This window comes from Cervus elaphus, chromosome 23 (genome assembly GCF_910594005.1).
Source record: "Cervus elaphus chromosome 23, mCerEla1.1, whole genome shotgun sequence".
NCBI lineage: Eukaryota > Metazoa > Chordata > Mammalia > Artiodactyla > Cervidae > Cervus > Cervus elaphus.
In genome coordinates this window covers 21,448,340-21,474,118 of record NC_057837.1, presented here as the reverse complement: position 1 = coordinate 21,474,118, position 25,779 = coordinate 21,448,340, and the positions used below count along the sequence as shown (strand labels likewise).

At 36.8% G+C, this 25,779-nt stretch overlaps 1 protein-coding gene and 1 non-coding gene across 3 annotated transcripts in view; both read right to left on the bottom strand.

Moving 5' to 3' along the window:
* PLXDC2 (plexin domain containing 2) overlaps positions 1-25,779 on the bottom strand; it is a 421,899-nt gene that overhangs the window by 255,595 nt on the left and 140,525 nt on the right. The window lies entirely within an intron of this gene.
* TRNAS-GCU lies at positions 2,245-2,316 on the bottom strand. Its single transcript has one exon. It is a non-coding gene; the product is annotated as a tRNA-Ser (tRNA).

Here is a 25,779-nt window from a genome sequence, read left to right as displayed (position 1 = left end):
TATCTTTTAATAAGGTTTTAGGATTTTCAGCAGAAAACACAGCCTCATGAAGCCAAAAAGCATATGGAATTTTATAGGTTACATGACCCTAACCATGTGTAAAATAAGAAGGAGCAAATTTATAGTTTTTACAGTTTCTCCTAGCTTATAAAATTGTATCATCTACTTGCTAGCTAAATATCTCATTAACATACTTGAGGCTATTTGGAATCATATATAAAATATTCTACACATTTGTTTTCAGGTTTACTATTTGTGAGAATCCATGTATTATAAATCTTTAGAGTCTCCACAGTTGAGTTGAGTTCAGTTCAGTCGCTCAGTCATGTCCAACTCTTTGCAACCCTACGAACTGCAGCATGCCAGACCTCCCTGTCCATCACCAACTCCTGGAGTCCACCTAAACCCATGTCCATTGAGTTAGTGACGCCATCCAACCATCTTATCCTCTGTCGTCCCCTTTTCCTCCTGCCCTCAATCTTTTCCAGCATCGGAGTCCTTTCAAACAAGTCAGCTCTTTTCATCAGGTGGACAAAATATTGGAGTTTCCGCTTTAACATCAGTCCTTCCAATGAACACCCAAGACTGATCTCCTTTAGGATGGACTGGTTGGATCTCCTTGCAGTCCCAGGGACTCTCAAGAGTATCCTCCAACACCACAGTTCAAAAGCATCAATTCTTTGGTGCTCAGCTTTCTTCACAGTCCAACTCTCACATCCATACATGACCACTGGAAAAACCATAGCCTTGACTAGACGGACCTTTGTTGACAAAGTAATATCTCTGCTTTTTAATGTGCTGTCTAGGTTGGTCATAACTTTCCTGCCAAGGAGTAAGCATCTTTTAATTTCATGGCTGCAATCAACACCTACAGTGATTTTGGAGACCAGAAAAATAAAATCAGCCATTATTTCCACTGTTTCCCCATCTATTTGCCATGAAGTGATGGGACCGGATGCCATGATCTTAATTTTCTGAATGTTGAGTTTTAAGCCAACTTTTTCACTCTCCTCTTTCATTTTCATCAAGAGGCTCTTTAGTTCTTCTTCACTTTATGCCATAAGGGTGGTATCATCTGCATATCTGAGGTTATTGATATTTCTCCCAGCAATCTTGATTTCAGCTTGTGCTTCATCCAGCCCAGCGTTTCTCATGATGTACTCTGCATATAAGTTAAATAAGCAGGGTGACAATATACAGCCTTGATGTATTCCTTTTCCTATTTGAAACCAATCTGTTGTTCCATGTCAAGTTATAACTGTTGCTTCCTGACCTGCAGGGTTTCTCAAGAGGCAGGTCAGATGGTCTGGTATTCCCATCTCTTTCAGAATTTTCCACAGTTTATTGTGATCCACACAGTCAAAGGCTTTGGCAGAGTCTCCACAGCACAATAAAAACTAAAGCTATTTAATGAAATATCTCAATATTTCTTTATTATTGGCCATCCTCAACTACCCTTATTTTTTGTATTCAGAATGGCAAATTTTAAAACAAAAGGTAAATTCAATGCATGAAAAGTGTAATTCTGCTAGCCAATGGAGATGGAAATTTCAGTAAAGAAGGACCAGTCATGGCCAATAGCCTCTAAGGAAAGTTTAGTCTCCTGAGCCAAAATAGGGCAGATAGAATCAATTCTTATCATGGTGCCCCATGTCAAAGATGACATCCAAATGCCTATGACCCAAATCATTAAGGGCCTTCTATTAATTATGGCTGCCAGATGTCTGATAGATTCAGTTTCACTGCATGTTGTCATTAGCCCATATTTAGTTTGTAGGGTCAGATCCATAAAGGAGGGCTTCCCAGGTGGTGCTAGTGGTAAAGAACCTGCCTGCCAATGCAGGAGATGTAAGAGACATGGGTTCGATCCCTGAGTCAGGAAAACCCCGTGGTGGAGAGCATGGCAACCCACTCCACTATTCTTGCCTGGAGAATTCCATGGAAGAAGAGCCTGGCAGGCTATGGTCCATAGGGTCACAAAGAAAAGTGACTTAGCACATATGCATCCATAAAGGAGCTTAGGCTGACTTAGCCAGTGACCACAGATGACAGACAATTCATGTATTAGATGTATTAATATTTCTATCAGATTATGTTTTTGTAACTTTGATTTGAAAGTGAAGTCACTCAGTCATGTTTGACTCTTTGTGACCCCATGGACTATAGCCTACCAGGCTCCTCCGTCCATGGGATTTTCCAGGCAAGAGTACTGGAGTGGGTTGCCATTTCCTTCTCCAGGGAATCTTCCCGACCCAGGGATTGAACCTGGGTCTCCCACATAGCAGGCAGACACTTTACCGTCTGAGCCACCCGGGAAGCCCAATATAACTCATAGCATTATCAAAATATCCTCAGATTTCCACAAATTAACATATTAACTGCACCCCACTCTCTACTTATCCCCAAAATAATGAGCAATGCCCTTCACATAATCCAACAGCTAAGGAATTAAAGACCTGGTTTGGCAAAGTCAGGGCTCAGCCCTATAGCCTGCTCTATTCCCATTATTACTAAACAGATAATATTAGTTGTTAAATGTTGAATATCATTCTTGGATAAAGATGAAAAGTACAATGACAGACTGGAATTTTTGGCTTTCTACTGTTGCCAGAGTTGATAATATAGGCTTAAAAATATATGCTTAAGGTGCTCAAATTTGAGCATCAAACACACACACACACACAAAGACATTAAAGAACATTAAGTAGAAAGTTAAAAAAATCCTATTTCAGTTTTATATAAATTTAAAAGGCCAGCAGGAAAAACATCAATAGCACCCATTAAGATTAATATTATGTATATCTATTCAATTTTTTGATCTATAAAATTGCAATCATGTATATTTTCCTTAATATACACAAGTATATCCTATCTAATGAATTTTTTAAAAAGACTAGTCCTCAAATTTAAAAAATAGGCAAATTCCATAAATAGGTAATATATTTACCTATTTACAGCAAATAAATATAAATACTACCAAATATTAGAATATTTAACATTTTAAGAAGTCAGAGAAATATAATAAATTGTAATTTTTTATATACTACACTCACAAAGATTTACTGTAAAACTGTACTTGTTAGTATTTGATAAGATTATTTTATGAAAATAGTATTGTACTCTCTAACACTGGTAGGCAGATTCCAGTTTTATTTTTTTTTTTATTTTTTTTTTCCCCTTTCCTGTTTATTTTATTTTTTCTTTTTTTTTTTATTATTATTATTATTTTTTTCCAGTGGGTTTGTCATACATTGATATGAATCAGCCATGGATTTACATGTATTCCCAATCCCGATCCCCCCTCCCACCTCCCTCTCCACCCGATTCCTCTGGGTCTTCCCAGTGCACCAGGCCCGAGCACTTGTCTCATGCATCCCACCTGGGCTGGTGATCTGTTTCACCATAGATAGTATACATGCTGTTCTTTTGAAATATCCCACCCTCACATTCTCCCACAGAGTTCAAAAGTCTGTTCTGTATTTCTGTGTCTCTTTTTCTGTTTTGCATATAGGGTTATCGTTATCACATTTCTAAATTCCATATATGTGTGTTAGTATGCTGTAATGTTCTTTATCTTTCTGGCTTACTTCACTCTGTATAATGGGCTCCAGCTTCATCCATCTCATTAGGACTGGTTCAAATGAATTCTTTTTAATGACTGAGTAATATTCCATGGTGTATATGTACCACAGCTTCCTTATCCATTCATCTGCTGATGGGCATCTAGGTTGCTTCCATGTCCTGGCTATTATAAACAGTGCTGCGATGAACATTGGGGTGCACGTGTCTCTTTCAGATCTGGTTTCCTCAGTGTGTATGCTCAGGAGTGGTATTGCTGGGTCATATGGCAGTTCTATTTCCAGTTTTTTAAGAAATCTCCACACTGTTCTCCATAGCGGCTGTACTAGTTTGCATTCCCACCAACAGTGTAAGAGGGTTCCCTTTTCTCCACACCCTCTCCAGCATTTATTGCTTGTAGACTTTTGGATAGCAGCCATCCTGACTGGCGTGTAATGGTACCTCATTGTGGTTTTGATTTGCATTTCTCTAATAATGAGTGATGTTGAGCATCTTTTCATGTGTTTGTTAGCCATCTGTATGTCTTCTTTGGAGAAATGTCTGTTTAGTTCTTTGGCCCATTTTTTGATTGGGTCATTTATTTTTCTGGAATTGAGCTGCAGGAGTTGCTTGTATATTTTTGAGATTAATCCTTTGTCTGTTTCTTCATTTGCTATTATTTTCTCCCAATCTGAGGGCTGTCTTTTCACCTTACTTATAGTATCCTTCGTTGTGCAAAAGCTTTTAAGTTTCATTAGGTCCCATTTGTTTATTTTTGCTTTTATTTCCAGTATTCTGGGAGGTAGGTCATAGAGGATCCTGCTGTGATTTATGTCAGAGAGTGTTTTGCCTATGTTCTCCTCTAGGAGTTTTATAGTTTCTGGTCTTACATTTAGATCTTTAATCCATTTTGAGTTTATTTTTGTGTATGGTGTTAGAAAGTGTTCTAGTTTCATTCTTTTACAAGTGGTTGACCAGTTTTCCCAGCACCACTTGTTAAAGAGGTTGTCTTTTTTCCTTTGTATATCCTTGCCTCCTTTGTCAAAGATAAGGTGTCCATAGGTTCGTGGATTTATCTCTGGGCTTTTTATTCTGTTCCATTGATCTATATTTCTGTCTTTGTGCCAGTACCATACTGTCTTGATGACTGTGGCTTTGTAGTAGAGTCTGAAGTCAGGCAGGTTGATTCCTCCAGTTCCATTCTTCTTTCTCAAGATTACTTTGGCTATTCGAGGTTTTTTGTATCTCCATACAAATTGTGAAATTCTTTGGTCTAGTTCTGTGAAAAATACTGTTGGCAGCTTGATAGGGATTGCATTGAATCTATAGACTGCTTTGGGTAGAATAGCCATTTTGACAATATTGATTCTTCCAATCCATGAACACGGTATGTTTCTCCATCTGTTTGTGTCCTCTTTGATTTCTTTCATCAGTGTTTTATAGTTTTCTATGTATAGGTCTTTTGTTTCTTTAGGTAGATATACTCCTAAGTATTTTATTCTTTTTGTTGCAATGGTGAATGGTATTGTTTCCTTAATTTCTCTTTCTGTTTTTTCATTGTTAGTATGTAGGAATGCAAGGGATTTCTGTGTGTTAATTTTATATCCTGCAACTTTACTATATTCATTGATTAGCTCTAGTAATTTTCTGGTAGAGTCTTTAGGGTTTTCTATATAGAGGATCATGTCATCTGCAAACAGTGAGAGTTTTACTTCTTCTTTTCCTATCTGGATTCCTTTTACTTCTTTTTCTGCTCTGATTGCTGTGGCCAGAACTTCCAACACTATGTTGAATAGTAGTGGTGAGAGTGGGCACCCTTGTCTTGTTCCTGATTTCAGGGGAAATGCCTTCAATTTTTCACCATTGAGGGTGATGCTTGCTGTGGGTTTGTCATATATAGCTTTTATTATGTTGAGGTATGTTCCTTCTATTCCTGCTTTTTGGAGAGTTTTAATCATAAATGAGTGTTGAATTTTGTCAAAGGCTTTCTCTGCATCTATTGAGATAATCATATGGTTTTTATCTTTCAATTTGTTAATGTGGTGTATTACATTGATTGATTTACGGATATTAAAGAATCCTTGCATTAGATTCCAGTTTTAATTCAAATTTCATATGTGCATATTTTCCATCCGTAGTAAAATTCTTCTAGGATTTGATACTGTGGAAATCCTAGATATGCAAAATGATTTATGAATAAGTATAAAAAACTGCAATAGTATTATTTGAATTGGTTAAAAGGAAAAACATATACATATGAATGCAAAATTAAGAAGAGAAAGAAATACATTATAGTATTACTAATGATTTTTTTCTGTGTTATGCAAGTTGGAAGCATTCCCTTTTATTTGGTTTGTTCTTTTGACATATCTTTATTTTGTACATTTTCTATAATGTGTTACTTCTATGGCAAGGGAAAAAATCCCTAGGTCTCTACCATTTGAAAGTCAAAGATTCTGACTTGGTGAAGCCTTCCTTCATAACCAATAGAAGATTTTCCTAGACACAATATTTTAATGGGATCTCATAGAACTTTAATCAAATCCATTTCCGTGTTCTTCTCATGAAAGTGTAATTATTGATTAAATGCCATTCCTTCACAAACTACCATGAACTTATCCATGGGAGGTGTCATGTCTTTATTCATCTTTGTGCTCTTTTTTGTTATTATAATGCTGCTGCTGCTGCTGCTAAGTCGCTTCAGTCGTGTCCGACTCTGTGCGACCCCATAGACGGCAGCCCACCAGGCTCCCCCGTCCCTGGGATTCTCCAGGCAAGAACACTGGAGTGGGCTGCCATTTCCTTCTCCAATGCATGAAAGTGAAAAGTGAAAGTGAAGTTGCTCAGTCGTGTCCAACTCTTGTCATTATAATAGATGTTCACTAAAACTGCCCAGGCTATTTCCTTGAGATATGTCCTGATACATCTGGGGTGGTGACCTGGCATTTTCTATCATGGCAGCTCTTACTTAAGGCACTCTCATTTCTCTGCTTAAAATTCTTAGCTTTGTATACCTACATTTTGGGGGGTTATTTCTTGAGAAAATTAGATGTAGCCCTGTCAATTTCAGTGCAATTTCCTATATTTTATCATCTTTTCCTATATGTTTCATCAAGTAAAATATTAGTGTTACAACATTCTATCTGTAGCATCCTTTAAAAGGTTCAGAAAGATTAATACAGCAAGGCAAAGTGATTTTCCCGTTATTCTACTTCTCACATTTAATTCATATATTTAATGCAATATATTTTTACACGACCTGAGAACCACAAAGCAATGGGCAAAACTATTCAGCTTTGATATCTCCAAATAACTTTACAAAAAAGTTCTTTAAAAGAAATCACAGGAAAGATTTATGCTTCTGAATATCAAAGGCATTGTGAGGCAAGGATTCATAAATAATATATTAGTTACAGTAGGAAGCATATAATTCTTTAAACAAAACTGACACTTTGCTATCTATAATTAAATAAGAAATACTTTATATACAAAGATGTGTTCACTTCACTAAGAACTTGAGTATTTATTAGCTGAAAACTTCCATGATTCATCTCCTTGCCTAGTTCCCCTTAAGACTAACTCAAGATAGTATTGGGGTGAAACATGTTGACACAGAAAAAATATTTCTCTATGTAAACCTATGATTCTCAATTAAAAACAATCATGTTCCAAATAGTCTCTTTGATAAGGATTGAAATACTTCAAGTAAAAAACTGGGAAAATAATGAGGAATAGAACTGGGAATAAGAGGAATAATGTAAATTTAGTCAAGAAATTTTGATGTTTTTACAAGCTATCATACTTATAATACTATATTTTTACTCCACTGAATTCACTGTATTTTTCCTTTTTTTGAAAAGAGAAATACTTAAATTTGAATATCAACTACCATTCAAATAGCAGTTTTAAAATACAGTTCCAAGAATTTCTAAAATGGTATGAATATCTGAATTCTGTAGCTACTTTCTTAAATAACATTGCCTAATTAAACTGCTTGATTGCATACATTATGCTGATTTCACAATTTAACTCACATTGTAAATAAACCACAATCAACAAAATTACGTTAAAAAAGAAATTAAGACAGTAAAACTGTACTAAAGTTAGATTTCAATGTCTCTGATATATTCCTGAAATAGTCAGACCACCAGGTAAGAATTAAGACACCAAAGTGAGATAGAAATCCAAAGCAACCTTTCAACCATGTAGAGATCAGGAGAATGCCAAAACTTTTAGAGTCTATTGCTTCATTCTTCCTTTATCCTTGAATTATTTTTTTATAAACATTTTTTTGACTCATACAAACAAATTCCAGATAAACTGGAGTAGTCTCCACTTTAAGTACTTATTACGATACATCATAAGGTATCTAATTAATCATCAATTGCTGAATTTTTAAGTTGATTGTAGAGGTTAACTTTTGTGAGCAGCCTCAATTCTTTTTCAGGAACAATTTATGTCTGTACTCTATTGCACTTAAACTGCATCAGTCTATAAAATAACCAGAAGGACATGAAGCCAGATATCCCATATTTTCATCAATCACCTAATGGTGTCTTAAAAAATTTATTTTTGCCTATTTGTTCAATGAAAAAACAGAATCTCACTAGTTTAATTTACATTTTTGATTGTTAGTGAGTCAACATTTTTAAATGCTATTCCCTTGTTTCTTTTTTTATTATCCTATTCAAACCCTTTTGTGAGATAGGTAACTCATTTTTTAAATTTAAAGGATTGGTCGGCTTACTAAAAACTCTATAAAATTTTTTCAGAAAATCATTCGTTATATAAATCTGTCTCAGACAAATTTGTTGAAACCATGATATATTTTCCTAATATATGAGACTATTATGCTGTTTAGGTGCCTTTGCATGGTTATATCATAAAGGAAAGATACAGGGATACGTTTTCATATAAAGCTCAACAAACATGGTTTATATATTATGTATACATATATGTGTGTGTGTGTGTGTGTATATATATACATATATATATATATAAAATTCAGCCATGAAAAGGAATAGAAATCTTATGTATAATACAACTTGGATGAACCTTGAAGAGTGTGCAAGCTGAAATAAACTAGACTCAAAAGGACAAATATAATTCCATTTATCTGAAGTACATAGAGTAGTCAAAATATTAGAGACAGAAAGTAGAGTAGAGGTTACCAGATACTGAAAAGGCAAAATAATGAGGAATTATTGCTTAATGAGTACAATCTGCGATGAAGAAAATGTTCTGGTGATTGATAGCAGTGACGGCTGCCACAGATGATGAGTGTAGTTGATACCACTGAATTGCATAGTTAAAAATTGTTAAAATGGCAAATTTTGTGCTATGTGTATTTACCACATAAAAAAATGAACCCCCCCAAAGAGGCCCATTGATTACATTTGCTCCTTTTTCTATATTCTTATTATTTAAGCAATTATTTAATATTTGATGAATGAATGAATGAATGAATAAAATTCATGAAAAATAGTAGGAAATCATTGGTTATAATTCTGAGAGTGTCCAAACTCTTATAAAATATTGGAATGTCCTCCTGTTTTCAGAAAGCTATCCACCTATCAGGTATTTTCCAATTTTGAGTTTCCCTAAATATCAGGTAGACTTCCAGAGACTTTCAAAACACTGAATCTTCAAAACCCCAACAAGTGAAGCGTAGTCTCATACAACAAAGAACCCCAAGAGCAGGTATACAAATGGTGAGTCTGGTTCCAAATCAAGGACAAAAACACTAAACTCATTCATCATTTAAAAAAGCCACAGGAAGAATAAATGCAGTTATTTGGGGGAAAGATTCTAAATTTTAAACAAGATAGAGTAGGGGTAAAGTAATAAAATATAAGTGAAAGTTATAATGCTGAACTCTTCCATTATGTTAACAAAAATTTTAAACAAATAAAAATTTAAAAAAGCAAACAGCATCAAAAGCTAGAAAGTCAACCTAGGGTAAAGAAGGATGGCAGGCATACACTAATGTCTAAATTTTAATCAATTTAAATCCAAATATCTATTCATGACACCCTGGACACCAAAAGGAAGAAACTAAGGTAGTAAGGGGTACAAACTAAAGTATTGAATGGGTATAAAAACATGTCATAGGGGAGGTGAGATGCACATTACATCAAAGAGCCAGACAAGCCTTTTGACAAACTAGGAAAAGGAAGAAAAGGAAAGAAAAAGAGGTTTTAATTGGAAGTATTTAGAAGAAAAATGACAAAGTTGTGTAAAAATAGTTTGTGGAGTTGATTAGAGAGAATTCTTTTGGAGTTAGCAGCTGGGCTGACATATGGTCACGCTATGCAGGTGTGACCTGCTGTGGTTTGCTCTGTGGGATCTGGGTCCACTGTTCTGTGTTCTTCGAACAAAAGAAATGAACATTGGTTGTCCTTTTACACCAGATTGAAACCTGGGTAACGGTTGTACACCATTTATAGCTTAATTAATTTAACTTAAGAATGGCCATGCTAAGCTGTTTTGGTTGTGTCTGACTCTTTGCAACCCTATGGATTGCAACCTGCCAGGCTGCCCTGCCCGTGGGCTTCTCCAGGGGATCTTCCCGACCCAGGGTTCAAACCGGCATCTCCTCCGTCTAACCTGCATTGGCAGACAGGTTCTTTACCATTAATGCCACCTGGGAAGCCCTAAGAATGGCTGTACTTGAAAAAAAGAACATTGGGAAAGAGAGATATCAATAAATTAAACATATATGTACAATTTCACTCCTAACCAATTCACACTTCAAAAACTGGTGATAACTGGTCATGAACATTTCCAGTGTTCATATACAGAAATCACGATATGAACTGAACTCCAGTCCTACTCCAACACAAGCCTCTTCATCCTTTGCAGAATAAATTAACACACTTAATATGCTTTTATTTCTACACAGATAATTTTCTTTCACATTTCCCCAGAGGAAAATGCAAAATGCTTTGAGGCAAACTTTCAAATGTATTGCTTATAAAGAATGGCATGTGAATAAAGAGAAGAAAACACGTCAGCTTGTTCTTGCTTTAACTTTATGTAATGTCTCACATCTCACAACACACTGCTCTACAGTGAAGTGTTTTAACCTGCCTTCTGTTATGAATTACTTGGCTGGGTAACAGACAGGCAGTCTGGGATCATTTTTGTAAAGCCATCAATATCCTTCAGTGCTATTAATATTTAGAATGCCAAGAGAATGCTTTCTTCCTCTTTTTACTTATCCATCAAATACTTCATGAAGTTTAATTAAAATTAAGTCAAAAATATTCTGTGTGCTTGTATAAACCTTAAATTTGTTAACCTGTTATTGGATTTTCAAAAATACCTGGTTAGAAAACTGATTTAATTTTCTATTTATATGTAAATTTGTTTCTAAACTTAGATGCAGGTCTGCTCTGAGAATGCTAATCCTAACTTTACCGTATTTAAACTTATTGTGGGGCCAATTAGAAAGGCCTCATGCCAATCCATAATACATTTACCAATATCAGACATTTGACACATTTCAAAGCACTCCCCCAAAATGCCTATGTCACTTCCTGTTTAAGAAAAGAAATGCATTCTTCTTCTTACTGTACATTCATTCATTCATTCATTCATTCTCATGAATCACATCTTGTTACAGGCCATCTTCAAACTTTCCAAAGGCTTCCCAGCGGTAGGCAGAAGAAGCAACCAGAGCTGTGGCCCAAGCAGGGAGGGACATTCTACTGGAGAATCTGAAGAAGGAATAGTGTGTCTGGAAGAGAAGGAGCCTGGGCAGAGGGCTTAAGAGTCGGCTGGGGAAGTGAGGAGGAACCAGATTACACAGGGCACTAGCAGTGTGTAAGGGAGTGGGGTTCTACTCTGAGACAGTTGGAAAGTCAGTGGAAGGGTTTAACCAGGAAAGGTCATGATCTGACACGTTTTCAAAAGATCACCTCCACTACTAGGAATATAAGTTGTTTTTATCATTTTAGGCTCTACTGATAACAGTAAGAAAGAAAACACTTTTATTCTGAAGATGTTCAGCTGTCATATAGAAAGAATAACATGTTTACTCAATAAGGGCTTGACTGATTCCAATGAGTTGTCAATTAGCATAAAAGAGTGGACTACGGGAAGAAAAATGAGTAATTAAGCTGATAGGTGACTAACAACTTAAATGTCTAGGATCATTAATTCTCATTTTATGTATTTAATAAGACACATAAAATATCTGACTGTGAATTTTATATATGCAACATCATCAGCAATGTCTCTAAGTAAGAAAAGGAAAAAAACTAGTGTCCACTATAATCTACTACTATAGTATCTCCACAATAGTAGAATATACATTTAAAATTCTATGTATTAAGGTGTGGCATGGAATAGCAAAGAACAAGATTTGTTCTGTCTTTATTTAATATCATAGTAGGTAGAGAGAAAAGCAATTTTGGCTTAAAGTAAAAGAAAAGGCAATACAGTGGGGGGGTGCCTCAAAATTTAGGGCCCCCTAAATTTTGCTTGTTCACAAGCAAACACTGTGTCCAAAGTGGTTTTCTTTGACAGATGATAAACTTTTAAAGTTCTGTTAGATGCTTAATAAATTTTTGTGGAAAGAATGAGTTAAACAACATAATCTCAGGGAAAAAAGCAGAAGTACAATTTCCTTTTAGAAGAGTAAATATGAAAGGGGAAATTACGGGTAGCTGTTATAAAATCAAAAGGCCTATGTGTTAAACTGTAATAAATTTTTTCCTAAAACAGCAAAAACGCACTCAAATTAGTTTCTCAAGTTTTAGAATGCATCAGAATCACAGTGTTCCTGGAGATTCCTAAAGTCCTTTCTCTTTAAGAAGGCCACAGGAGATTCTGAGGCAGGTAGACCAGAGAACAATGTTTGGAGAAACACTGCCATAGTAAAGCTCCAAAGAATTTTATCTGAGTCTGGAATTAAACATTGTATGTTTATACCTTGGGGGTACCTTTCAAAGTTATGGAATATGGAGGAACATGAAGGAAAACATTAAATAGCCTGTAGATATTGGCTCTGATTTTATTCTGACATAGAAAAGACTTCTCTTCCAATATTTAAAAACTTATTTTAACTCATCTGCCTACACCACTTTGAAAAGTGCTTTCTAAACCATTATCTACTTAATTTTTCTCAATAGCCCTTGAATTATGAAAGGCACTATCATGGAAAATTGAAGAAAACTGTTTCTCTCCTCTCTTTTTGCTTTTCACAAGAAAATGGCATTGTCTTCTGATTTGGCTAAATTCATTTAGAAAAAGGGATGGACTTAAGCAATTACCCACTAATTGTTATTGAATCTACTATTGATATTTATATCAATTGATTCACGAGTGAAGATTCAAGATTTAGAATTTTCTCCTTACTGATTAGTCAGGGTTACCTGAAGAGAGTTGCTACTTAGAAGATTTTTTTATCCACTAAATGAGATATGAATAATTTTAGATTTAAAAAATATACTAAAGCCCATATAAATGGAATAAAAAAGCATGTACTGACATGAACTTTATGATAAGATATTCAAATTTTAGCAGATTCACTTCTCACAGAAATAAATTGGCTTTTCAGAGCTGCTGTTCTTTGTTCAATAATACCGATCATAATAATATCATGCGATGATTCAGTATCCCTTCAGCAATACAAATGATATTCCTGTAGAATGAAGGTTACATTGTTTATTTCCATACAATCCTGTTTTGCAATGAGCACCACTAACAAAGAAGCTGATTTTTATTGTTTTTTTTTTTTTTTTTAATGCAAAACCTGCCAACTAGATGCCGAATAGGCATCTCAAAAGAAAAAAAAGATGTCCTTCAGGAGGTGAATGGATGAATTCACCATCCAGACAATGGAATATTATTCAGCATTAAAAAGAAATGAACTATCAAGCTCTGAAAAGACATGGAGAAAACTTAAGTGAATATTAGAAAGTAAAAGAAGCCAATATAAAAGGCTGCATACTGTGATTCCAACTATTTGACATTCTGGAAAAGGCACAATTACGGAGACAATAAAAAGATCAGTGGTTGCAGGGGGTTGAGGGTGAGGAGAGATGAAGAGGGAGAATGCAGGGAATTTTTAGGACAAAGAAATTACTTTGATATTATAATCAGGGACATATGTCATTATAAATTTGTCCAAAGCCATAGAATATACAGCATTAATAGTGAATCTGAATGTATCCTATGTACTATGGATAATAACCATGTGTCAATGTAGGTTCATAGATTGTAACAAATATGCTACTCTGGTGAGGAATATTGATAGTGGGATAGGTTGTACATGTAAGTGGCACAGAATAAATGACACATTTTTGTACCTTCTTCTCAGTTTTGCTGTAAACCTAAAAATGCTCTAAAAATAAAGCCTATTTTTAAAAATCTCTTTTAAAAATTTAGCCAGTGACCCTGATTTCCATATTTAAATGATGTAAGTCCATTATCAATGTTAAATTAAAAAACATTAATTTTGCTCCCCTAACAAAGAATCAAAGTAATAAATCAGACAGGTATTATTTTTGCTTGTACTGAATTGTATTCCAAAGAGCTGTCTTATCCCATAGTTTAAATAAGCTCATGAGTTTATGACGTTCAAGAAGAAAAATGATTGTGAAGTTTATGACTAAATCAGGATAGTGAAAAGGGCTAACAGAATGCAAGGATGACTCTGACTGCATCCATAGCAAATCAAACACAAGTGACCAACAAAGAACTCCAGGATTAAAACGAGTCATGTGAACTGTTGTCATTTTTGAGAGCCCCTTGGACTGTAAGGAGATTAAGCCAGTCAATTCTAAAGAAATCAACCCTGAATATACACTGGAGGGACTTATGCTGAAGCTGAAGCTCCAATACTTTGGTCACCTGATGCAAAGAGCAGACTCATTAGAAAAGACCCTGATTCTGGGAAAGATTGAAGGCAGGAGGAGAAGGGGATGATAGAGGATGAGATGGTTGGATGGCATCAATGAGTTTGAGCAAGATTTGGGAGACAGAGAAGGACAGGGAAGCCTGGTGTGCTGCAGTCCATGGGGTCACAAAGAGTCAGACATGACTGAGAAACTGAACAACAATTGTATGGTGATGAATGGAAACTAAATTTTTGGTGGTGAGCATACTACAGTATATACAGAAGTAGAAATACAATACTGTACATGTGAAACGTAAACTAATGTTACTTCAATTAAAAAAATCAAGAAAATAGAACACTCAGTGCTTTCTTTGAAAGTTTTGGAATGTAATTCTTAATAAATTAATCAAGACCAACTCAAAATACATTTTGTAAAACCAGAGGTTATGGACTGAATTTTGTGTCACTCCAAAATTCACAGGTTGAAGCCCTAACATTGAATGTGGCTGTATTTCAGATTTGGCCTCTCAGGAAGTCATTAAGGTTAAATGAGTTCATAAGAGTGAGCCCTGACCTGACAGGATTAGTGATACAATAAGAAGAGACACCAGAGGAAAGGCTATGTGACGACATAGTGAGAAGGTGGCTGTGTACAAGCTAAGAATAGACTCTTATTAGAAACTGAATTTGTCAGCAACTTGGATTTCTAGCCTCAAGAACTGTGAGAAAAAAAAATTGTTATTTAAACTACTTAGTGTATAGTATTTTTGAATAGCAGTTTGACCACAATAAGACACTAGATCATGTCATGGTACACTTATCCTCAGTTGTGTCTAACTCTTCGTGACCCCATGGACTGTAGCCTCCCAGGCTCCTCTATCTGTAGAATTCCCCAGGCAAGAATGCTGGAGTGGGTAGCCATGTCCTCTTCCAGGGGATCTTCCCGACCTAGGGATCGAACCCGTGTCTCCTGTGTCTCCTCCATTAGCAGGTGGATTGTTTACCACTGAGCCATCTGGGAAGCTGTAAGACACTAGACTTACCAACAAATGTTACCTGATCCTCTATGGTGTGTTTGGTATTTAAGTAGCTTTTGTGAAGGACATACAAGAGTATCAGGCTCCCCCCACCCCCACAAATACACCTTGATTAAATACATTGATACACTATGACCTTCAACTACATATATCCATCACAAAGATTCATCCATTTAAGCAAAAAATAGATATAAAAGAAATCATAACATTCTGTTATTTAAAAAAAATGCAAAGACCTGCTATCAAATCGACATTCCTTCTCATCTTTTCTACATCTTGTATGTTCACAGTTTAGCAAAATATAATTGAAATAAGAAGCCTGAGGCACTACAAAAATCATCAAAGAGAATTTTAATAACACATAAGATACTTTGATATTACTTCAAATACACCCAGCATATATGACATTTAACTGACAAGAGAAACAATTTTTTAAAGAGATTTTTAATGATATAGACTCGATTGGAAATTCAAGCAACTGCCAAGCTCTCAGATCAATCTGGATTGTTTAGGGTTGGCCATTTCTCCACTGCGGATATGTCAGAGGCAAAGTTTATTTCAGGAGATGGTTTAGAGTCAGTTCACATTATTACATGTGCAGGAACTTAACTAGCCCCTGGTTGTAAAGCAAACCAGATCAGTTGTACCTTCAGAGAATCTGAAGTAGGGAGGAAAAAAAAAAACAAAATAAAATCTCATACCAACTCAAATGATAACTTGAAGAACTTGCTTAAAACATTTTGATAAAAAAGTAGTTTATCCAAGTTGGCTCAGGTTATTTAGAAATTATTTATTGAAGTATGTGCCAAATACTGAACAAAGCTCAGGAAACACAAAATTCACCTTGTACAGAGGTGTCACGAAATAGTTTTACCATACGCCTTCCTATTCCAAGGCGGGAATGGGACTTCAAAGAGTCAGACATGACTGAGTGACTAATACTTTCACACACCTGTAGCTTTGGCTTCCCTGGTGTTCAGGCAGTAAAGAATCTGCCAGCAGTGCAGGACACCTGGGTTTGATCCCTGGATAGGGAAGATACCCCGGAGAAGGGAATGGCAAGCCACTCCAGAATTCTCACCTGGAGAGTCCCATAGACAGGGAGCCTGGTGGGCTGTGGGTTATAGCCCATGGGATTTCAAAGAGCCGGACATGACTGAGACACTAATATGTTCCTATTCCAATGGGAGCATTTCTTAAAGTGCTGTACAAAAACAAAACAAGCGAAACAAGCTGATGTTCTGCAGCAAACAAAGTTTTCAGGAAGGTTTGGTTAAACCAAGTCAAAAGTATTCAAAGGCTGAAGGACCACTCATAGTCATTACTGTTAAAGTGCAGCAAGATTCTCCAACCTGGAGGTCTGGCAACTTGGAGAAATGTTGTCCAGGAGCATTTCATGTGATTCTTGTTCCACCCGCATACACACATTCATAGACACACATACATATGTGAGAAAATGTTCATAAGTAATTAGAGTCAATATTACCAAGTTCTTGTTTAGTCGTTTCCAAAGTTACAAGAAACAATAGTTGTGAGCATTGAGTTGCAATTAGTACTCTGCAGAGTGGTCAATGACCTGCGACTACAAAGCATCCAGTTTGCAGTGGGTGTGTGTGTTTAGTTGCTCAGTTGTGTCCTACTCTTTTTGACCCCATGGGCTGTAGCCTGCCAGACTCCTCTGTCCATGGGATTCTCCAGGCAATAAAAGTGGAGTGAGTTGCCATTTTCTCCCCCAGCGGTTATTCCTGACTCAGGTATCAAATCTGGATCTCCGGCATTGCAGGTAGATTCTTTAACATCTGAGCCACCAGGGAAGCCCCCAACTGCAATATTACTCACCAAAGAGCAGGTCTGGTGATAATTAAAATGCTTAAAGTGCTTGGTCTTACATGGAATTATGATTGATTGATAGCACTTTATAATCCTGTTCAGATGCCAAGTAATTACTGAGGGGTGAAACTAGAAATAAGACACACATGGTGTTTTTGCAATTCTGAAACTCTTAACACCCCTAGACCTAACAATGAATTCTGCTGGTGCTAATTAACTTTGACCTCAGAACTAGGTTGCAATTAAAACTTGAGCAATAAAATTTTTTTATGTACACTAAGAATTTTTTTTTAAAAAACAGGGTACATAGAAAATTTCTACACAAATAAATCCTGTTTAACACAGCACTATTTATTGCTCACATAAAATAACTAGAAATGACAGAGCTCAGATTTTTAAACACTGGGTAAAGACAAATTATAAAGAAGCAAGTAAATGTACCAATAAATAATAAGATATATTTATTCTGTAAAGATAGCAAAGAAATTGAGACATAAAATTTGAGATTCAGAGGAATTGTAAAATTTAGTCTACTTCTGGCTAAGGTGGTAAACTACATCTACATATTTGCCCCTGATCTTACTTTAAAACCCAACAAATCAGAGTGCAGGAATATTTAAATACAAAAATCCATACAAAAATTAAATGGAGGAGAAAGAAACAACTACAAAAGTTTAGCTGTCAGAAAAACAGAAGCCTGATTTGCTCAGAATTGGGATCTACCAACTATATCAGGAAGTAGGCGCGGATATGGGGCAGAAAATTTGGGAGGATTAAGAAGAAACTAGACCATCAGATTCTCTGCTCACCTTAGCAAAAAGCTGGAGGCATGTTATCCCGAAAGGATAAAACAGAAGTGACACCAGATGCTATGTTAATGTTCCCCCAGGTTTTAAATGTTAAAGCCCCAACTTCTATGATGATGTTATTTGGAGGTGAGGCTTTGGGATATATAATAATTAGGACTAGATTGGGTCACGAGGGTGGGGACTTTACCAATGAAATTATTGCCCTTATAAACTTTCCCCCATGAGAGGATACAGCAAGAAGGTGGCCATCTGCAAATCAGGACATAAGACTTTACCAGATGCTCCACCTGTTGGCACCTTGATCTTGGACTCCCAGCCTCCGAAATTGTGAGAAACGAGTATTTTTTATTTAAGCCACCCAGTCTATGGGTGCTTATTATGGCAGCCCAAACAGATTAGGACTTCAGGCAATAATGAAGGCAGGGACACTGCCTTGTCATCAGGAGATTACTTAAAAGGTTATCATCTAAACGTGGAAACACCTGCCCTCTGGGCCATCCCTCACACCTCCTAGAATCCTGGTGTCTGGGTTGAGGAACTCCAAGTAAATGAAGAGATTGTTCTCCATGGGATCCTGATAAACAGTAGATAATAATCAGAAGCTTTGGAGCTGCAGCCAGACGTTCTGTTAATACATTTAACAAGCTTACAGGTGATACGGATGCTATTGGTCACAGCCGATACTTTTAGTGGCAAGTCCTAGAATCTGACCAACATAAAAGAAGGACAGAGACTGATATTGAGATTTCTCAACAAATGAGACTCAGCCAGATCAACCTAGAGTGAATGCAGTTAGCTTTATAGCACTCCATTCTACAATAATGAGCGAACAGCCAAGGACTTCCAGACATCTGAGGAATGTCTCTGATATAAAAGAGTAAGACCAATCAGATAAAGACAATCTGAAGGGAAATGATGCTATGCAATGAGATAAACACTACCATAACTATCCTTAGAAATACCAGAGATAATATTTCATTCATGAAATAAGGGATACAGTTTTATTTCTTGAATAAAAACAGGGGGAAAGTACTCTAAGAAATTAAAGTTTTGATATTAGGAATAAAAGGAAAGGCTTAGAAGAGCACTTTGACTAGAAAATCTAGCAAAATTTTTAAAAATATTTGGAAAAATAAGAAGCAAAGTGGAAAAAAGAGAGAGACTATTAACCTAGAAAGCCTCACTCTAACCCTAAACTTAACCCAAATCTCACAACAGGAACTCCAGAAAGCAGGGGGAGCGGGCGGGGAACAGATGAAATGGAGGAGTAAAACATTAAACAGCCAAGCAACGGAATTTCCCAGAAATGATGAGTTTCCAGACTGATAGAAACCACTGGGTTTATACACACACACTTGGCAGAGCAGCATGAAATTTTTGAACACTGTGGATATGACAACCAAAACATGTTGAAAGACAGACAAAAATTAGATCACAGACCAAAAGGTGAAAATGATTTAGGACTTCTCAAAAGTGTGGCAGGAAACTAGAAGAAAAAAAAAAAACCTTCAAAAATTGTGAAGGTAAATGAATTCCAACTTAAAAATTCTATATGCAATCAATTTTTCATGAAAGTATAACACTTAAGATATGCCAAATCTCAAAAATCTATCTCTCAAGCATTCTTTTTCAGGAAACTACTGGAGCGTACACTCCTGTACCAAAATTAGGTATTAAAGGAAATATTAGACAAAGAACTTATGAAGCTAGAAACCCAATTCAAAAGAGATGAAGGGAATCCTAATACATACATAGCTCAGAGCCAAAATGTGCTTTCACAGTCCTAATTAGGTTAATGTTTGGAAGCTGGAAATATGGTGTGTAATAGGAGGTTGGGGTTAATACAAAGAGCTAAAATCTCATCTTGCAATTGTGTCTTATGAGATGCTAAAGTTGAAAAACCAAAGCTAGCACCATAAGCATACTATTTAGATATGTGTTAATAAATATCAAGAGGAATAGTTAAAAAGAAGTGAAAACAGCCATGGGAAATTACAGGGCTGTGGATGTGGGCTGAGGATGGTTATTTGTTGTTGTTTTTTTTAAGATTTTTTTTTTTTTTTCCCCGCTGTGGACCATTTAAAAAGTCTCAATTGAACTTGTTACAATATTACTTCTGTTCACTGTTTTGGTTTTTTGCCCACAAGGCATCTTAGCTCCCTGACCAAGGACTGAACCTGCAACCCCTGCATCAGAAGGCAAAGTTTTAACCACTGTACCACCAGGGAAGTCCCCTGATGATATTTATTCAACTCTTTAAACTATGTGACACACTAGTTTCTATGAAAATGGGAAGAATAACAATGAATTAATCTAACACTCATTTTAATCATGAAGAACCCGAGAGACTCAGAATTATGACCTTTTCTTTGGTCCCTCAATAAGTGGCCTTTAAGAATCAGGACCAGAGCATTTCATTGTTTCATTATTTAACCTGGCATAATTATGTTCTTAAACATAACCACAGTCATAAAACTTTAGATAATTGTTCACTCAGTCATTTCACAAAAATCTACTGAGTGCAAACTAGTTCTTGGGGGTAAAATAGGGAGCAAAACTAGACCCAGTCTCTGTCCTCATGGAGTTTATGAGTTGCTCAGAGACATTTTATATGACATTTACTGTTAACTAGAACCATAAGATTTGGAAATTAAGTCTCCTATTCATATATTCATCTTTCCTACATTCCTTCTGAATGTTTCTACCCACATGCAGTCTAACTCTTGACTTCATTTACTGACACAGTAAGCTTTAAGAAATTTATTTTTCCTTTCTTTCTCAGAGCCAAGGAAGGTCCAGCCACCACCAGCATTTCAAGTATGGCCTTTAAATGACTTCATGTTCCCATGTTAGTGTTGCTTTGTCGCCAGCATTTCAGCCCACAGACTGGCTGACAGCCCCACCAGAGCCACAGAAACCACCAGCTGGTTGGGGAACTAACGATTTACCTCTCGTGGTGCAATGACAATTCTGTAATAAGTAGATTGTGTTGAGGATTGTGGAACTACGTGAGAAATTGGCCACTCTCCGACTTCCTGATGGAAATGTGACATAAGAAATTCTCTTAAAGGAACAGTACTACAATCTTGACAGACATGGGACACATTCTCCGACCTTTCAAAAATAACTTCAAGTGGCAAACTATTGATGTACTCTGTCAATCTTGCTCTCCTCCTATTAAGGCTCTCAAAATTAAAATATCACATATTTTAATGTTCAAAATATTATGCATGAAAGTTGTGCATCTTAACTCCTTAAAGTTACTCACAGTTAACTATAAAGATTTCTTAGTTTCACTCATAAAACTCCCTTGAAAAAATAAAATGTTCTAATTTTAGTTATTTATTCTTTATCTAAAATGAAGACTTCTTCAGTCTGTTTTTGGAAGTTTTTTTATACTCTTTCATTCATTCTCTTACTGACTGTCCTGAATGTCAGATGGAGGCAGAATGGCGCTCTCCCAGCAAGCTCAGACCTCATAATGATAGGTGTTCAACCAAAGAGTGCTTATTAATGGTTGTTCTTGGGGCTTTCTGGCTGATGGGCTACCATTCCCTTACCACTTCCTCTCAGACTGGTAATTCATCATCAGAGGGAAAATTCCATTATTATAACTTTATTCTGTAGCAGCAAAACTGGCGTTCCTCTTTAAAGGTAAACCTGAATCTTAAGCTTTTGACTCCATAGGATTCACCAGAGCAACTCTGTCATATATTTCTTCTTACTAATTTTAGGCTTTAAGTAGAAATTAGAAATTTCTTACTAAAAACCGAGAGGTCAAAACATCCTTAGTGTTAGTTGCTCAGTTGTGTCTGATTCTTTGTGACCCCATGGACTGTAGCCTGCCAGGCTCCTCTGTCCATGGAATTCCAAGAACACTGGAGTAGGTAGCCATTCCCTTCAAAGGGGATCTTCCCAACCCAGGGATTGAACCTGGGTCTCCTATGTTGCAGGCAGATTCTTTACCATCTGAACCATCACAATATTCTTTTTTGCCTCTGAATCCCTATATGATAACGAGAACACTGAGGTTGCCTTGGCAGCACTGGCCAGAGTTCCTGCTAGAAAGCATCCTGTACATTCTCAAATCCTAGAGGATGTTAGACAACTGAAAGAGCTTCGACAATTGCAAATGACAAAATTTCTCCTAAAATATAGAAATTAACTGAAGTTGTAGCTTATTAAGAATTAAATAGCTAAACTTCAAAATTATGGACGCTAAGTTTGATCAGAGATCATTGCCAATATCCATTGGATCATTGAAAAAGCAAGAGAGTTCCAGAAAAACATCTATTTCTGCTTTATTGACTATGCCAAAGCTTTTGACTGTGTGGATCACAATAAACTGTGGAAAATCCTTAAGGAGATGGGAATACCAGACCACCTGGCCTGCCTCTTGAGAAATCTGTATGCAACAGTTGGAACTGGACATGGAACAGATTGGCTCCAAATTAGGAAAGGAGTACGTCAAGGCTATATATTGTCATCCTGCTTATTTAACTTATATACAGAGTATATCATGAGAAATGCTGGGCTGGATGAAGCAAAAGCTGGAATCAAGATTGTCAGGAGAAATATCAATAACCTCAGATATGCAGATGACACCATACTTATGGCAGAAAGCGAAGAACTAAAGAGCCTCTTGATGAAAGTGAAAGAGGAGAGAGAAAAAATTGACTTAAAACTCAACATTCAGAAAACTAAGATCATGGTATTTGGTCCCATCACTTCATGACAAACAGATGGGGAAACAGTGGAAACAGAGAGAGACTTTATTTTTTTGGGCTCCAAAATCACTGCAGATGGTGACTGCAGCCATGAAATTAAAGATGCTTGCTCCTTGGAAGAAAAGTTATGACCAACCTAGACAGCATATTAAAAAGCAGAGACATTACTTTGCCAACAAAGGTCCATTAAAGCTATGGTTTTTCCAGGAGTCATGTATGGATGTGAGAGTTGGACTATAAAGAAAGCTGAGCGCCAAAGAATTGATGCTACTGAACTGTGGTGTGGGGGAAGACTCTTGAGAGTCCCTTGGACTGCAAGGAGATCCAACCAGTCCATCCTAAAGCAGTCCTGGGTGTTCATTGGAAGGACTGATGTTGAAGCTGAAACTCCAATACTTTGGCCACTTGATGTGAAGAACTGACTCATTGGAAAAGACCCTGATGCTGGGAAAGATTGAGAGCAGGAGGATAAGGGGATGACAGAGGATGAGATGGTTGCATGGCATCACTGACTCAATGGACATGAGTTTGAATAAACTCCATGAGTTGGTGATGGACAGGGAGGCCTGGCATGCTGTAGTCCATGGGGTCGTAAAGAGTCGGACACGATTGAGCAACTGAACTGAACTGAAGTTTGATAAAAACTTTTACGTATGAATTGATAGAGTTGCCCAATTCATAGAAGAGTTAATGAAGTCTTATGGGTTTTTCCTTTAGCAAAAATACTAATTTCTTTAACCCTTTCAATATTTTTCTTAATTCTGACTCTCCTTTCCAGGTAGATAGGGAGTAGGGATATTTTAAATTTATTGTCTCACCACTGCCAAAATTTTTTTAAAAGTACCTAAAGGACATTAATTAGCTCAGATTCCTCCAATGGATCAATTAAATGCCACTTAGTTTTAATTTCAACTTTAACACCATAGCTCATCTGGTTATACTTCTTCTGTATCCTAATATCTTAACCTGTATCCATTCTCTCCTCATTGAAATCTCCCTTGCTCACTGTTGCTAGATACATTATGATAGAGTCAAATGACCAGTTCAAAAACTTCTACTGGCTCATAACTATTGACAGAACAAACGCTAGACCTATTAATCTGATACTAAAAAGACCATTCCAAATGATGTCCCACCCCACTCTACAAACCTTCCAGCAAAAATAAACTGCTCCTCCACTCCCAGATAATCCTTGGACATTCCTACCTCTATGCCTAGTTCATGCCACTCCCTGTTCTTAGATTGCCACCCCCCATCTATTCTGTTCTTAAGCCATAGGTCATGGCACCTTTGGAGAAGGAAATGGCAACCCACTCCTGTATTCTTGCCTGGGAAAACCTGTGTACAGAGGAGCCTGGTGGGCTACAGTCCACGGGGTCAAAAAAGAGTTGGACAACAACATGGCACCCTGCTTGATCACACATACACAAGACTTTTCTCCTCCTCATCATGGCAACTGACATACTCTGACTTACATCACTGGTAATTCCATCTTTTCTCTCCATGATGCCTGCATTGGGCATTGCTGTGTTAAAAGGGTTTAATAAATGTTTGCTGAGAGGTGAATAGAGGGGAAAACCACATGCCAAGCAGAAGTCTAGGACAACGTAAGTTACCCAATAAACCATTAAGTGTAGAAAACCCAAATGTGTTTCTTTTGCCCAGGCATTGTTCATTTTCCTTCATCCTAGAATTCTGACCATAGCAATCTTTACCTTTGCACATGACCCCTTTGCATGCTACCAATTCACTAGGCTATGCAACTTGCCTCTCTTGCCTCAGAATATAATCCCCTCTTCTCAGGCCTTTTATTTCTTCCTTACCTCTGATTTAGGGCATAGCAACCTTGACTGTCAAAGTTGAAACATTAACTAGTCTAGAGTGGGCTTCCCTAATAGCTCAATTGGTAAAGAATGCACCTGCAATGCAGGAGACCCCCATTTGATTCCTGGGTTGGGAAGATCTGCTGGAGAAGGGATAGGCTACCCTTCTATAAAAAAGTCTATAGTACTTTTCCACATATTTATGATAAGAGGGAACTGAGATTGTGGGATGGACCCGAATGTGGGTTTTGCTTTGGCTTTAGTCCATAATTTCCACCTCTTAAAACAATTCACTGATCATGTAATAAATAACATATTCAAATATTGGTGTATTCTCTCTCTAATAGTATGCTGCAGTCCATGGGGTCGCAAAGAGTTGGACATGACTGAGCGACTGAACTGAACTGATAGCTCCTTGAAAAATAGAAATAATTAAAAGGTAAGCAATAGAATGCAACAATAAATTTGCATAATTTAGCAACCTCAAAATCTACAAAATAATCACAAACTAGCTATGCTATAAATTAATCATATCTATTTTAAAATTATATGTAAACTCAAAAATCTTACTAAGGAAAAGAGAAAGGAGCAGTGCAGGACTTGAAAGACACTGGGAACAGCTGCATAATTTAATCCCAACACATCCGAGGGATTTTACACTTGCTAGGTCCAAGCCAACTTCTGACAAATTACTCTGTGATGTTGGAATGAAATTCGGGGCGAGACTCCCATGGTAGAACATGTTTAGTCTAGATTCCTTGGGACTTGTTCAGGACCACTCAGGGGTACCAGAGGGACACCAGGTTTGTCATCCATGACATTTTCACCACCTTAGTTCTTGGAGTTGCCAGCATGTTACATCTTACTCCCCAGAAGTCCCTTCCTGAACCACGGTGGTACGCTTGGGGGCTACGAAGCCATACCAGAGGATCTGAGTATCTCACAGTCAGGAAACTCTAAAAGATGTCTTATGTTTGCACAATGTAACCGCTGGAAAAATTCAACTGTCTCCTAAATAACAAGAGTATGCCAAGGTAATGTCTTCACAGGATGTAGAGGAAGTTACTACATGTGCTTCACAGTCAGAAACTGCTCAGAAATCTGAAGGATTATGTGAGGTAATCCAATAGAGTTTCCACTGTAAACAGAAGG